Source organism: Alosa pseudoharengus, unplaced genomic scaffold, assembly GCF_046254945.1.
Source record: "Alosa pseudoharengus isolate Yale_2024_CS ecotype anadromous, Long Island Sound unplaced genomic scaffold, YU_APseudo_1.1 YU_APseudo_1.1_scf_10, whole genome shotgun sequence".
Lineage (NCBI taxonomy): Eukaryota > Metazoa > Chordata > Actinopteri > Clupeiformes > Clupeidae > Alosa > Alosa pseudoharengus.
The window spans coordinates 28901024-28913523 of record NW_027468565.1 but is presented as its reverse complement, the minus strand read 5'-3'; the positions used below and the strand labels follow the sequence as shown (position 1 = coordinate 28913523).

At 44.6% G+C, this 12500-nt stretch overlaps 1 protein-coding gene across 3 annotated transcripts in view; it reads right to left on the bottom strand.

Moving 5' to 3' along the window:
* The window catches only part of mical3a (microtubule associated monooxygenase, calponin and LIM domain containing 3a), an 88294-nt gene extending 82580 nt beyond the window's left edge, over positions 1 to 5714 (bottom strand). For all 3 annotated transcript variants that reach the window (XR_012983441.1, XR_012983442.1, XM_076269414.1), the window contains exon 1: positions 5496 to 5714. The gene's annotated coding sequence lies outside the window, so the exon portion shown is untranslated. The remainder of the gene's footprint in view (positions 1 to 5495) is intronic.
* Between the last annotated feature and the right edge of the window lie 6786 nt (positions 5715 to 12500).

The window sequence follows — 12500 nt, the reverse complement described above, 5'->3', positions numbered from 1 at the left end:
CTATAATCTTCCTCCTACACACACACACACACACACACACACACACATCAAAAGGACTCCAGACAGGCGCTTCGTCTCCAGCTCTGAAGGAGTCTAATTGAATGAGGTCAGTGTGACGACACTTGCACACTCTCCCGCTGTGCGCCCTTTCCGTTAGGAGAGGATCAAGGGTCACCTGATGGTTTAAAAGTAAACACACACACTCTGCTTCATGCGCGCGCACGCACACACACACACACACACACAAACTTCCATTACACTGTTTTCCCAGGCAGGTAAAACAAACTGACTTCCCCCTCACTCCTGGAGCCACAGCTACCTGTGAAATCTCCACCCCTCTACACAAAATACAATTAGAAACACATTTGCCATTATAAATATGCCTTCACACACACACACACACACACACACACACACAAACACACACACACGAGGGCAACACTATCTCTGATAGCAAACTTAGATAACAAACCCGACAGCAAATGACTGTTGCTGAACCCGCTCGTGATTCAAAAACAAACACTGCAGGGTTCCTACGTCTCGTGACTATTATTAGAAACATGTGCATCTGTACGAACTAGCCTAGCGTACGTTATGCTGGACAAGCGGAGCCACTAAACTCAGCTCAACCTCGGCTTCAACTCAGGCAATATTTAGGCTAGGTCACAGGATCCCATACATAGAGTGAGACTCTGGAGTTCTCCATGTGTCTCCCTGAACCGATATAGTTGTTTTGTTGTGTTTTTTGTTGTAGGTGTTTGTTGTTGTCGTTCCTGTTGTTTGTGACGATGCAGATTAACATTAACATGTATTCATTCAGCAGACACTTCTCTCCAAAGCGACTTTTGTCAATTACATTACAAGGGCCTTTGTCCCCGGAGCAACTCAGGTTTAAGTGCCTTGCTCAAGGGTACAACGGTGGAAGCCAGTGGAGGGCATATCCATATTCCCCACACAGTCTGGAAGGCGATATGTTATTAGCTTGGCTCTCACACAGTGAGTGAGCATTAAACTCGGCATCTATCTTTCTTTTGGCGCGCGGTCAAAGAGAACGTCCACAGCCACCAGCGTCTGGGTTTCCACACGCCAACAGAGACGGCTCGCAACGGCTGCAGCGCATTTTCCACCAGCTGCAACGTCGTCTCCGGGAGGAATGAAATAAAATGGTCCGGCGGGCCAAGCTGCCCACTCTTCAAATCGGAGAGATGCCCGCCAGCAGCGCCACTAAATTCCTAAAGGAGCAGAGTGTCTACAACGCAAAACAAAACAACCGGCCACGTTTGAGCTCCTATGTCTCCTTTTAAGGCCAGACTAGGTTTATACACACACACACACACGAAAAAGCCCTCTGTGTCCATTATAAAGTTTCTCTGGCATATTGTGAAACCACTGCTGTTCAGGTGCAGTGGGCCATGACAAAAGAAGGATCCGATGGTCCAGCTAAACCCTCCAGTGAGTCAGTGTGGTCTAACAAAGCAACGACATGCTCTGCTCTTTCACCATCAGCTTTGGCGATAGAGAAAACATGCCCCCCCCCCCCCTCTCTTCTCTCCCACTGTCTCCTGAGGGATATGGAAGAAAGACAGACAAGTCTTCAGCCAAACGTCTAATCTAGTGCTGTTCTGGAGATCTCACCATCCCTATAATCAGTGGTCTCTTCACTCTTCCTTTCTACCTACACACACACACACACACACACACACACACACACACACACACACATCCTGGGAGTTGAAGCCCACTGTAATCAGCTGGGGCTTTGCTTACTCAGCAAATGCATAGGATTCTTCCTCTCTCTCTCAGAGTGTCAACCCCGCGTGTTCTCTCTCTCTCGGTCTCTCTCTTTCACACCCTCATCCAGTCTCAGTCCGTCATTCACACTCACTCTTTCACACCCTCATTCTGACTTGGTCCGTCATTCACACTCACTCGCTCAGGAAGGAAGGAAAGAGAGAAGGAAAGGAATAGAGCTTCAGAGATTATACTTGTGAGTTAGCCTGACGAGCCAGACCCACATTAAGTAGTAGGGTCGGGGCACTCATCAGTGGTGTAACAAGACAAGACGAACTTTGGCCCAGGATGAATTAGCTCTAATACATGCAATACACATTAAGGGTGACTTCAATTGTTTATGCAAAGGGCCTGAGGCATCGAAGTAGTTTAGTAGTTACAGATTACAATTTCAAAAAAAACACACGACTACATATCCATTACATGTAAAAACATAAAAAAATAATTTTATGAACAGCCTGCAGGCCAGGGTAATCTAATATTACTGCATTAACATCAACTCGCATGGAATTATGGGAACACTCAATGCGCTTCTTCAACCCTCTGCTGAAACTGCAAGCGTAGATTGCTTGCTTATAAACTCGCACTGCGCAGAAACAAAACGTAATGTAGCCTAACTTATTTACCCGTCCAGAAACCAAATAAAATCATTCATATGCATACAATCCCCAATATGCGTGAATTAGGCCATTAGAAGAAGGCCATCTTACGAGCCTTTCGTTGTGCAAAATCGTCAACGGTGTTCCCAATATTTAATGCTCTGGCTCTCGTATTTTCAATGGACAGGATAGCTAACCCACGGAGCCTCTCCTGCCCCACGCTGCTTATTAGGTATAGGTCTTAATAAGTTTGAGTTTGGAAAAAGATCGCTTAGCTGTTGCCACAGTCACAGGCAATGTCAGAAACAACATGAGTAGCCTACACACTTCCCCGAATGTGGATGTTACACTGTCATAATCAACCACCAGCATTTTGGCAAGTTGAAAAATAGATGACTTCTGTGAAATCTCTGCTTTAAAGCAAGACCTGAATGAGAGGAGTTATGTTGGGAATGTCGGTGCAATGTCCCTGCTAATGGTCTGACAAACGTCTTGCCTTTTCAAGCAGTTCATCATCACCTGCGAGTTGAAGGGTCATAGGACGTAAAGACTCAAACACATGACAAGTTCCCGCATACTTGCAAATCTTTGGGAGAGCTGACTGATTATGATGTCCAGAGTTGCATTAAATACCTGCACTTTGATCTCTGATTTGAATCTCTGCATCGGTTAAGCGCTCATCTTCCGATAGATCGTCAAAGTGACGCTTCACTCTCCGTGCTCTAACATTCTAAAGTTCTAAAAAAAAAAAAAAAAAAAAAAAAAAAGGAGGCAGGGCGGGGGTAGCGACGGGCCCCGGGAGGTCACGGGCCCTGGTGCGACTGCACTTGCTGCACTTACCCCACTGGCACTCATCGTTCGGAGTGCTCAGTCTGAGGGGCGGGATAATCGGTTCTTTCAAATTCCCTCTGCACGCAATAGGACAGCGCTATGAGTCCCATGCGTTTTCCCACCAGCGGAGCTAGTTGGATAGTTCAAACTTTTGCAAAATTAATAAAAGCTTAACTCGTGTCACACTGTTCGCCAACAGCAACATTATCTTATTTGTTTTCAAGTAGCAGGGAATTCATACCAAACCGTTGCAACTCTGCCATTAATCATTATGTTAAGCCCGCCTAACGACTCTATACACGATTTGATTGAAGTTTAATTTTTCGAGCTCACAAGCCAACGGAGAGTTGCTAGACTAGCCCTGGCAGCAAATATAATTTGCTGCCGCTAGGGTGTGTCTAGATTTCTAGGCTACTTGTGAGAAGGATGGAGGCTAGGCAGATACCATCGCAACTTCCAGATGGCCCAAATTCACCTCCAACCCAATGAAGCATGTTTATCCCTATGGGTCCCGCACATTGTTAATTTCTCATGAGAACAGCATAATTTAACGGTCAGAGTAATAAATGTAATTGGACACACTAACACCCACTAACCAACCACCCAGTCCTAGACCCGTACCAAAGGAGGCAGCAACATACATGGAACACAAGGGAACAGTTTCCAAAGTGATTCACCCCAGGGCAATTTTTCTGAGTCAATCTATATTAGACATCTGGGGCAATGGCAATGCTGTACACAGGAATACTGCTAAAATACATTAATGTACAGACACAATGAGCGCGCGCACAGACACACACGAAAAAGCCCTCTGTGTCCACCGTGTATATATATATAACAATCACTGTCTGCCATCAGTGGAGAATGGAGTATAATGGCCCCTGGTGTTCCAACGCACCCTGTTTCATTAAGAGAAAAAAGCTTTTGAGACAGTAGATGTTGACCCGTGCTTTTATTCCCTTTATCTGACCAGTACACCAGCCCGACAAAGCTGAATGAGTGATGATAACGACAAGGTCAGGTCTGGGTCAAACTCTCTCAGAACGGAGGCTTTCTTTACAAGGCGGGTCAGGATACGAACTCAGACTTCATTCCGAACATGCTCCAGCAAATGCTGCGATCACCCACTGTTGGAACTTGACGTGGCAATCAATGCGGGTTCTCCGAACCAACCTCCAAAGGCGTGCCGTGCCGGTGGAGGAATGTGATAATCTGAACAGGACAGGTAATAGGCTCTCTGTCTTGGCTTGCTGGTGAAGGAAATGGGTGGTGCTGTGAGCAAAGGTGTTGTTCTTGCTCATCATCACTCACGCTTCACACAATCCCTTAAATTCAGACAGACCTGGCAACATGGTATTCTTATGCAATGTGCATAAGGGTCTGTATGTGTCAAAAAGGAACACACCATATGTTTAAAGAACATTGCTTCAAGTTTAGCCTGCAGGCAAAGGACTCCGTGTGCCGACATAAGAGATACCAGGTCGAACCGAATTCATCATAGGCTATCACCATTAATTAGGTTAATGTTGATACCCTTAAAATGCGCATGGCAGTTGTTATAATAACAAAAGAACAAGACATCTTACATCAGCCAGTCTTAGGTAGAAAGCATTTTCCAAGGCTTTGCCTTCCAATGTTAACAACAACTATTATGGAATAAACACAATCAAGCCACACCGGAATGTAGTGTCAAAATAATTAATTTGAAAAATATGTCAACACTCCTGGTTGGTGTCATGGAAATCCATTTCTACAGAGCCGTATTTCCAACAAACACAATCAAGCTTGTTTTTTTTCTGATCTAACCTATCCCTCGGTTACACAAGCGCTGGACACAGAGACGTTGCGCTCTGGATTCGAGCACTCTGAATTACATTCATAACCAGTAGAAACAACAGATCAAAGCCGCCCATGCAAGACATTGCTTTAGATGTAGATGCGCGTATTCTCTCAATCTCACATAGCCGGACCTTGACACTCCCTTCGACAAATTGCTACAACTCAAATAAATCAATAGACTGCCGTGCCGACAGACAGACAGCCGAGTGCTAGGCAAGGCTTGAATGTTGTACGTGTAGGATTACCCAAGTAGGGGCGCTTCAATTCCGTGCAGTCAGCTCGACGCAGAGGGTATCTTATACAATGTAAACATCTTGTAGACACGAACACACTGTATCCAATAACCTAATGTGTCCAACAACAAGTAAGTGGCAACAATGGCGCTGAAAAGAGACATTCCAAAAAAGTGTCGCATTTGAATGTTAGCTCCCTTACCTAATGCAAGAGGATCCTCGAAAATATGGACAGTTTACAAAACCGCCTGCAGCTCGTCCACTTCGAGGAAAAATACTATTCCACAAGGACAACCATTATATATTCCACTACTGGCACATGCAAGTATATCCAGGTTCGTCAGATGTAGGCTGTGATGCACGCATATACAGTCAGAAAAAAGATTTGGGCATTGATCAAGTTGGCGAACAGGGAGCCGTAGTCGTGGTGGCAGCAGTTGAGAAGGCGCTAAAGCGAACCTCGCAGGAGTAGGGCAAGGCGCATGTGTTTGAAAACTGTAGGGGGGGAAATGCGGGAGTAGAGTTGTAGCTTGTTCGGGAAACAACAAACTCAAATAAAGTATGAGGTCAATAAGTGTAACAATACACCAAAAAGTAATATTACTATGTGTTTTTTCCACATTTTGGACAAGCAATGAAATATTGCACGGTAAAATATTACATGTCCCCTTGCTTAATGTAAAGTGTAGTAGCGCGTTCCATATCCTTCAATACTATTGGTAGAGCCAGTGTGACGCATTAAAAGGAGGCAGTACAAATCGCATCCAAGAACATTCAAATGAATCAGTCTTCATATTTGGCATATCAGCAAGGTAGGCCTATTCCTTGCGGTACATAACTGCGCAGAGAATGACAATGTGGAACATTACATTTATGAATTGATTTCAACATGGGCAGTTTGGCGATCTATAGGCAATCTTTGTTCATTTGAGACACTGACCCTGATTGGGCGTGGGTGTTTAATACACTCACTCATCATTCAGAGTGGACATTCAGTGCAATCTGTTCAAACCCACTTATGTTAAAAGTTCATGTCTCTCCCCAAGGTGTAGATTAAGGCACTTTTTAATATATATGTTTTGATTGAAGCAACTTTAGTGTGTAGTGGGTTTAGTCTGAATTATGCACAAATGTAGGTGCAATAATATATAGCCTAATTAGATGTGTATATTTATTTCTCTAAAATCACTCAAATTAGAGGTTTTTTTTTCCTTTTCTGGGGAAAATGCCTATGCAAAAACATAATTTATGTACAACATCGACGAACTGTTTGAGCCCCTCATGTTGATTCTTGAATGTCTTAGGTGTGCCATAAGAATAAAATGGCCCTGGTCCTGCAGACTGGTCAGCTGCTGAGTGAAAGTGTGCGCACCAGGAGTTAACGTATCAGCCCGCTGTCCCCTGACCAGCAGCCGCGGAGCTGGCAGTGACCAAGGCACCAATTAGAACAGTGTGATCCAGTTATCCCACAGCCACAATGGCCTCTATCATCCAGCAGAGTTCAGATGCACGCTGGAGGAGAGAGGCACCGGCAGGAGGCTCAGGGCGTGTGAGAAATAAAACATGATACACAAACACACACACACACACACACACACACACACACAAACACTCATTTCCTCTTTCTGTCTGTCCTCATCTCTCTCTTTCCTTATATCTTTCCTTTTCACTTTCTTTCTGGCTCCATTTTGTAAGATCCACATCTATATTCTGTTTCTTTCTTATTTTCTCTTTTTCATTCTCTCTCTATCTCTCTGCCTTTTTTTTCTTTTTTATCCTGTGGAGCTGGGACATTTCCACAGAACTGTCCAGCACAGATGATTCCCTCTGCATGTGTAGTGCTATCGGACCTATGCGGAGTATGCGGCTACCCCCAGCAAAGCCTCTTGATCAGCCAGAGCTCAGGGTCAACACATTGTCCCCTTGGTTGAAATTAACCACTTGAGAGTGTGCTCCTCCCTCACTCACTCACTCGCAGCCTCGCAAACAGACACAAGGGTGTCGGGAGATACATGCATGCGAGCACTTGAGAATGTGACTTCAGTAGATAAGCAGAAGATACACAGTTACTAAAATATCCCCTTATCTTATTTTTCTGAGGGGCTCCGGGACGACTACTACACATACTGTACCTCCACCCTCCACCCATTACACCTCTCAAACAAAACACACACACACACACACACACACACACACACACACACTGCAGAACACATGCTATAAACAATACCAAATGACCTGCTACAAAAACATATTTACAGACACTACAGATACTGTATACACAAACAAGCAAAATACATCAAAACAAACAAACACATACACACAAACATATGAGGAGCCACACAAAACCGTCTATGCCCATAACTCTCTCTCACACACAAACATACACACACACACACACACAAACAAATACACACACATACACACAGCAGTTGGTACTTGTAGGAGAATCCCCTCCAGGGACACCATCAGCTTTTCGCACGTCTGAGATTAAAGCTCGCTGGCTGTCAGTACACATCCAGCACCCCTTTTCCCAGATAACACACACATATACATTACACACACACACACACACACACACAAACACACACACACACATACACAGTCACTACTTTGGTCACTATTCGGACCAACCAATGCCTGGTCTCTATAGAACCCACTTACTTCTCATCAGGAATCTATGATAGGGACTATCAAACAAACACAGCAAAACACACACACACACTCACACACACCATGCATGCAAACCAGGCATGCATACATAAGAGCCCCAGACTTTTCCAAACTGACATCATCTCTCTCAGTTCAGATGTAATTCCACAAAACCATGACCATGCCTGGAAAGCAAGTGTGGACCCCAAAACATCACACTGCCACAGGCATGACCTCACCAACTTATCTTCTCCCAGCTGCTGAGTTTATGACAGATGTCCTTCGAACTCAGTGACACAGGCTTGCACGAGGCCATTATCACAGATTAAAAAGCATTTCGAGAAAACATCAGAGTTCCCACATGCTGTAACATAAACTAAATTCCACACACAATTAAAAAGCATTGCCAGAACGTTCTGTGCCCATTTGTTCTCCATTACCGTTGTGAACTGTGATCCAAAGGGGCTGTTTATTTCCTGTAATGCACCTGTGACGTTATCACAGAACACTGTCAGGGCATAATTGCACAAAAGCACACAGATGTATGGTTTCGTTTAGTGCTCAGCACTGGATGATGCTGAGGCAAATGAAGAATATGTAGTGAGCTGATAGAACATGTGTTCAGCATTATGCCAAATCTAGAGGGGAAAACTCAGTGTCACAGAGTTCAGAGGAAATACTAACAAAATTATAAAACGGCCAACGCAGCAATTTATTGTAATAAGAGGAAAATAACCCAACATGACACATTACGCCAGAGCTCATTTATTCCTAACAACTGACACAGAATGAACAGTACTAATGTGAGCACAAAGCATGGTTCATTAAGAAAGAATCTAAAATGTAACATGCAATTATACTGCTTGCACACAGTAGCTTACATTAGCAGTGTTTTCAGTAGCATAGTGGGACTTGTTATTTGAGGAACTGCCAATTTTCCCCTGGACGGAAAAGACCTGTTTTCCTGGACTATGCATTGGCCAGGCATCCAAGTTGCTTGAGTCAGCATAAGGTCTTCAGATTCTCAGTGAAGGGAGGGGTAATTGTGTTACCTAAACCATACAGGATATGCTGGTGACCTTCAAGTTGTGGTAATATCATGTGGTAACTGTGCTGTAATTTTCTGATTAGCTCTGACTCTCCTAAACCAGCAAAATACTGTAAAAATCCGTCCAGAATTTGCAGTGACCAACTACAATAATATAAAATGGCAAAAACAAACATAACATTCTGACTTTTCCATCACACATAGCCACTGACAGTCCATTCACTAGTTTACTATTACAGCGTCCAGAGTGTGTTGGTTTTTGCCCTTGCACCAACAAATAAAACACTCATCACTCTCTCCCTCTCTGTGACTATACACTGAATAAATCACTACACACGCACTGGGTCCTTTTAACACATCCGCAGCCACCATATAACAGCAGTATTCCTGTAACAAACTGGAGTTCATCTGCTGTAGGCTTCAGTTAAACCATACAGTGGTAGCATATGTTGTGTATCACCACCCTGTGTGTTACTGTTTGTTCTACATAAAACCACACACACACACACACACACACACACACACACACACACACACACACACACATATAAACACGGATACATGTGTGCGCACACACACACAGACACAAACACACAGAGAGAGAGAGAAAGAGAGAGAGAGACATACACAGACACACACATACACACACACGCACACAAACACACTCACGCTCACCTGACACTCACTCTAGAGGAAGCAGCCTGGCTAGGAGAAAGAGCTATTACTGGAAGCTAATGAGAGCACTCAGGCATACCACTCTCTGAAAAATGAGCCATGCGATTATGAAACATCACAGGGGCTCAGAGGGGAGAGAGAGTGAGAGAGAAAGAGAGAGAGAAAGAGAGAGAGGGAGGGAGAGAAGAGAGAGGCAGACAGATAAAGAAAGAAAGAGATGGAGAGAGGGAGAGAGATGGAGAAAGAAAGAAATGCAAAAAGATCCACCCATATTATCACAGGTGTTCTGCTCTGAAACTTAAGTCTTTAGGCAGCTGACTGTCAACTCAGGTTCCTCAGAGTAACCTCATTCATGCTACTGAACAAAGAAATAAGCTTGCCTAACACACACACACACACACACACACACACACACATACACACACACACATATGCTCACACACGCACACAAACACATGCACTGCACACCACACCTCACACATTACAAAGGCAGCCAGTGATGATGTCATCCTCTTTTCACAAAAGAACCCATCTACAGCCATTCTCTGATTGACAGCAGACACATCAATCAAACAGCTAAATGAGAAAGAGATAGAGGGAGAGAGAGAGGGAGAGAGAGAAGAGGATGGGCAGCACTTACTGAAGGAAGGATCTGCAATGACCGCGAGGTGAAATTATCCAGTGGTATCTCTCTTTCTTTTATCTCTCCTCCTCTTCTTCACACACTCTCTTCTCTTTTCCGTCTCTCTCTCTCTCTGCACTCCCTTTCTTCCTTCTCTCACCACGACGACGTGCAACCTGAACCGGTGCAAGTTGCCATGGTTACCGGATGGATTCTCTATTACGCCATTGGATGCATCAGGCAGGAGGATTGGCAGGGTTGGGGGGGGGCAGGGGGTTGGTTGAGGGGGAGTGGGCTCCACCCCTTAAGGATGACGCTGCATCAGTGCTTCACAATAGAGAACTGCTGGGCACTGTCTGCTGAGACAAAACACACACACAGATACACACACAAATCTTAATGAGTTGTCAAGGAGAGCAAATACAGCAGATGTCAACACATTGCTGTTTCTGTGTGTAGACAATGTATTTATTTTATTTAGTGTGTGTGTGTGTGTGTGTGCGTGTGTGTGTGATGTGTGTGCGTGCGTGTGTGTGTGTGTGTGTGTGTGTGTGTGTGTGTGTGTGTGTATGTGTGGAGATGTACCTGTTATCATAATAAGTCTGTTGTTTAGGTTGCATTTTAAATGGTTATTTCGGCCAGAACACAGTTGTACACGCACACACACACATACACATACAGTACACACACATGTACACATAAATATCCTGACTCACAGTGGGCCATTCCACATGAAGGCGCTACAACGGCACTGCCATATGAGGCTGAGTGACCTGCTGGCTCAGCCCTGATACTCCTACTGAGGCTGCCTATTTATAACTCTCACACAAACGCACACATACACACACAAACACACACGTGTGTACGGGCACACACACACATACGCATGCGCGCACACGCATGCACACACACACACACACACACACACACACACACACACACACACACACACACACACACACACACACAGTATCACAGAATCTTAAATTCTTAAGTCTTAAATTCATGCACATGCCGCTGGTAAAATTTGAGCAGCAGCCTGTGTGTGTGTGTGTGTGTGTGTGTGTGTGTGTGTGTGTGTGTGTGTGTGTGTGTGTGTGTGTGTGCCTGTGTAGAGACATAGAGACATTTGTCATGTATTTTTCCTTGTCAACACTACCACATGCACTGCAACCAGCCCAAATATAGACTGTAAACTGTAACTTTAGTACTTCACACACAAAGGCTTTCAGCACTGACCTACAGATGAACTGTGTGTTCATTGAGAACGGTCTTCAAGTCAAATCTTTATGTTTACTGATTAGTCTAACAGTTTTTCGTATGACTCATGGGCATGTTCGTGAGCCCCCATGTTCATGCCCCCAGAGTGTAGTGCTTTTGCTGCCTGGCTGCTTTAGCTGCTGGCTAAAGGAACTCAAACTAGGTAAAAGCGATTGTTTTTTTGTTTGTTTTTTTCTGTCCCGATGTAGTGGAAATCTTCAACATTCATTTTAATCATCACCCCAGCCTTTGATCATGCCAAACCCATTGTCAACTAACTGCTCTTGTGACCTTTGTCAATCAAATGCTCACATGACCCATTGTTACTTAGACGCTCGTAAGTACCACATGACGACAATTAATCATTTGATGATGAGTTCTTTCCTCTTGACACAATCATAGAGGAAGGGCTACGCTTTAAATGCAGAGGGTTCAGTTGGCAGCCGCCTTAAGTGGTTAGCTATGCTGGCCTCCGAGCTTGTAGTTCTAACACCATCGTTAACTAATAAATGTTTCACCATGTTTTCAGTTTTCAAACCTGCCTCTGTCTGCTTGCCTTCCATTTTTCATACAACACCGACAGTACTCGGTGACATCGAGAAACAGAGATTTATGTGAAAAATTGTCACATTTCTCCTTTAACTATGCTTATCTTAGGAGCCAAGCATCATATTCCTCCAGGCTGCTGGTGGTGACCCTGGCACGCCCTGGCCCCATTCCAGGTCCAGTTCTCAGGCTTTCATCTTTAGGACAGGATATATAGATAGACACAGGCCAGGGTCCGGACAGGGTCAAAGGTCAGAGGTGATGGCCAGGGCTGGGTCATGGTTGTGGGGTACAAGTTAAGGTCAGGAATCAGAGTGGTGGTTTGTGGGTGTGCTTCAAACCGGTGACCTCCTGTTTGCAGGTGATTGAGGTCAAACAGATGTTGCATAGGAGCACATCGGGAA